Here is a 4,432-nt window from a genome sequence, read left to right as displayed (position 1 = left end):
TCGTCGCCGCGCCCCTGTCGCCCGTCATCGCCGGCCGTCCCCGCCGCACTCGCCGCCCGTCGTCGCCGCCCCCGCCGCCCGTCGTCGCCGCCACCGCCGCCCGTACGCCCGCTCGATCATACCACACACACACATACACACACGCATACACACACACATACACACACACACATGTACACTACACACACATGAACATATACACACATACACACACAGACACACATATTTTTTTTACTTATTTTCTGTTTCCTATTGTTTAGATGAATTAATTAATATAACTAGTTTATTTCACTGGTGGAAAAAGGGCCTTTGGTCGCGGTTCGCAACTGCCATTAGTCGCGGTTGCGCAACCGCGACCAAATAGGCGCGACTAAAGGCCCCCACCTTTAGTCGCGGTTGCTTAAGAACCGCGACTAAAGGCCCGTCCACGTGGGCGCCAGGCGGCCGTCGGGGCGGAGGACCTTTAGTCGCGGTTCTTCTGGCCAACCGCGACTAAAGGCCGCCGCAGGTTCAGGGTTTTAGCCCCCCCTAAACCTGTTTTCTGTTTAATTTGTATTGTTTTATTTCTTTTGTGCTTTATTTTAATTTTGAAGGAGTTTCACATATTCTACGGTACTACATACATGGAATGTACAATTTCAAACAAATTTGAAATTAGAACCAAAAAGAATTCAAGAGGAATATACAATATATATTCAATATCATCGGATGACCATATACAATTTTGAACAAGTTTCCATACATAATTTAATGCATATAAAGTTCTACATCCTCGTAATGGTGTTCTCCTTTAGGATGGAGGACTTCCCTCCTGAACCATCCAGCTAGTTCCTCTTGAAGTGGTCGGAAGCGAGCTTCTGGACTAAGCATCATCCGGAGGTTATTCCTCTGAGCATTGGTATCACTCGGAACCCTCTCAGAGGTGTATCTCCGGATCATCTCACAGACATAGTATGCACATAGATTGGTCCCCGCTGGCTGAGTATCCTCACCATTCTTAGCCTTTGACCTTTTGAATTCTAGCTCTTTTTTAAATTCACCGACCTTTGTATCTACGAACCGTCTCCAAACCCTACGAGGCAAAGAAAATTAAATGAACAAGAGAGTTATTAGTTACTTGATATTAGGAAATGAACGAAATAGGCCGATCGATATAGAGCGCAAATGAATGATAATAATTACTTCTGCAGCATTCTTCTCATGTCGCCCCAAAGCTTTGGATCCTTATTCAGAGAGTCGTGGACGAGACATTCTGAGGTGTCAACTTTAATTACTAGCAGAATCCAGTGGAACCTGCGGACACGATACATGCACAGTACGTCATGCATAACTCATCGATTAGCCGGCCACATACCATGCATGGAGTAAATAAAAGAGAATGTGCTCAAGACAGAAACACTCACCCAAAATGGTAAGGAAATAGAATATCACTTTTGAGTTCCTGCTTTGTAAGAAACTGCCACAGGTCTGCCTCCATGTCGGCGGGGTGATGCTCCAACACATATCCATTAATGATGTGTGGGTCAATGAACCCAACATCATGGATGTTCCTTACTCTGCATTCCTTAATCTTCATTCTGCATGTATAATAGCGGACACAACAATATAGTTAGGACATATATATAGTGCAGGCAATATGAACGAGATGGGGTAGAAATAAATCACTTACAGAACGTAGCAACTGATGATAGATTTGTCGAGCTCGCGCAGATTGAAAAGCTGGAACAATTCACTCAGATGAATTTGTACATAGTAATGTTTGAAGTGATGCTCATATCTAACTTCCGCATAAATATATTCTTTGGCGTTTTTATTTTTTATGTAACCCTTGTACCATTTCAGCAGACCTTTCATTTGTGGAGGTAGATCCTCTTCCTGCGCAGGCTCGACGAGAGGCCCATTCTTCACATATGTAATTACTACCTCCTTCACTGGCGCCTCATCAAGGCCTAACAGTTCACGAAGAGTAATACCTAAGTTGGTCGCTTGTTCTCTGGCACTCGTTACAGTCAATCCATGTGCTGCCGCAGCTGCTATGATATCGGGGTCATCCGGACCGGCGGCTTTCACTATAAGCGGGGCAATCGATTGTTTACTTTGTTCCCCGAGCTGGGCAACTCGTTTCCCGCTTTTTTTACTTTCTAATTCCGTTTTCTCGGCCTCCTCCAAGGCTTTGTTCTCCTGGTTCTCCGCCCGCTCTTTCTTCTCCTTCAACATGAGTGCCTGCCTACGAAGTTCACGTGCATAGTCGTCAGGCAGATTCTTCGCGGCTTGGGACGGTGTGCTCAAAAATGACTTAGCCCACTTCTTTTGCTCATCAGAAAATACTGGCTTGGGCTCGGGCTCTCTTTTCTTCTTGCAGTCCGCCTTCCATTTCTCATGATCAGCAGCCGCGGCCGCGACAGTTTCCTCGGCACTACGTTCCCAAGGCCTTGTGGGGAGAGGCTTCAGTGATGGCTCCGGTACCTTTGTGGTCTTAGGTACATAAGGGTCCGGGTTAATAATCCAGGACTGCTTCTGCTTCTTTGCCGGAGGTGGATTGGGGGGCGGCGTCTGATCACCCGCCGGACGAGGACTGGGGGGCGGCGTCTGATCACCCGCCGGACGTTGTGGACTGGGGGGCGTCGGCTGACGTGACGGAGGTGTAGGTGAACCGCCACCACCGTAGGGGGGTGGACTTGTTGTCCTTGGTGCCTCGCCTGGAAACTTGATAAACTTCTTTTGCCATAGAATGAAATGGCGCTTGACATCTCCAAGTCTTTTCTCCCCTTCAGGTGTAGCAATGTCAATCTCCAGGTCCTCAAACCCTTGGACTATGTCCTCCACCGTGACACGAGCATAGCCATCTTGAATGGGGTTGTTGTGGTGGAGTGCTCTAGGTAAACATGGTAAAGCACTGCCGATGGCTACCTTCATGGACATGTTCCCGATAGGATAATACAGATGACATTCTTTCATCTCCTTTATATCGTCCACGGGGTAGCGAGGAGGCTCCGGTGCAGTAATTTCGACCACCAGAGGCTCCGGTGCAGTAATTTCGACCACCAGAGGCTCCGGTGCAGTAATTTCGATCGTCGGTGGGGCCTCCGTGGAAGCCTCACTGCTTCTCCGCTGCTGGCTTCTGAGATCCGCTGGATGATCTTCATGCTGCGCCCGAGCTGCATCTCTTTCGGCTACTAGTACACTCACGGTTTTCTTCATCACATCCATTTCCGATGCCAACCGCGCCACAACATCTGCTTCCCGATCCATCTTTCTCTTCCGGCTTCTGTAACCGTACGGGTCATCGTTCTGGGGGAACCCTATTTTCCACGGAATGTGCCCCATGCCTCGTACACGTCCTCCGTGTTCAGGATTCCCGAGGGCTTTTGTCAGCGCGTCGTTCTCTCTGTTGAACTTGATCTTCCCCTCTTGAGCATCCCTCATTGCGTCAATAAGGGCTTGGGTGGGTTTAATTATTTTGCCCCGGTAAACACACTCCCCTGTCTCCGGGTTCAGCGTTCCCCCATGCCCGTACCACCAGCTTTTGGCCCTTGGGTCCCATCCCTCCGTACCTGGACGGATTCCTCGCGCCCTCAGCTCGTTCTCCATCTTCTCTCACCTAGGCTCCCAAAGGCGATACCCTCCTGGCCCCATAATATGATTGTACTCCTTCTTAGCCGCATTTTCCTTATTTTTTTGGATATTTGAATGAACTGCTCCGATTTCTTTTGCTTCACAAATTCTGGCCAATCATGTTTCATTTTATCATATTGTCCTTTGAAATCCGGAGTCTTGTTCTGCTTCACAAAGTCATGGGCTAGATTTTGCTTGAATTTCCGGAATGCGTCGGCCATCTTATGAAGAGCGAACTGTTTGACCAGCCTCCTCCTCTCCTTGTTTTCCTCAATCTTGTTACCCTCCTCATCGAATTTGTTGTATTCCGGAGGTAGAACGAAATGTTCCATAAGCTTCTTGAAGCAATCTTTTTTTGTTTTCTTATCGACAAAAGTGAAACCAGCAATTCGTGCCTTCTTTGGCTTATTCCACTCCTGGACGGTGATCGAGACGTTGTCTCTAACAATGGCTCCGCATTGGTTGACAAACTTGGTGGCGTTCTTGCGGGGCTCCAGCGGCCTGCCGGTTGCACTGTCGACAACCTCGATGGTGCATGTTTCTCCTTGTTTCATCGTCTTGGTTGCGCCACGCTTTGACGACGTACTCGATTGTTTCGACGATCCGGCCGAGGGCTAAAATAAGAAAGAGAGTCGCGCGCGTTAGTACACACATATTTATTCAAATCAGTTAGTTTGTATCACCAGAGGCTCAATGTATATATATACCTCGGCGCCGGAGGTGGTTGCTACTTCCATTTGAAGATCGTCGTTTATCGACGTTTGTTCGGCATCATCTTGCTGACGGCGCCCTTCATCTTCACCGTCAAGGTTCAGAT

Source organism: Triticum dicoccoides, chromosome 4B, assembly GCF_002162155.2.
Source record: "Triticum dicoccoides isolate Atlit2015 ecotype Zavitan chromosome 4B, WEW_v2.0, whole genome shotgun sequence".
Classification (NCBI taxonomy): domain Eukaryota; kingdom Viridiplantae; phylum Streptophyta; class Magnoliopsida; order Poales; family Poaceae; genus Triticum; species Triticum dicoccoides.
The sequence above is the reverse complement of the archived record's forward strand: the minus strand, read 5'-3'. Positions refer to the sequence as shown.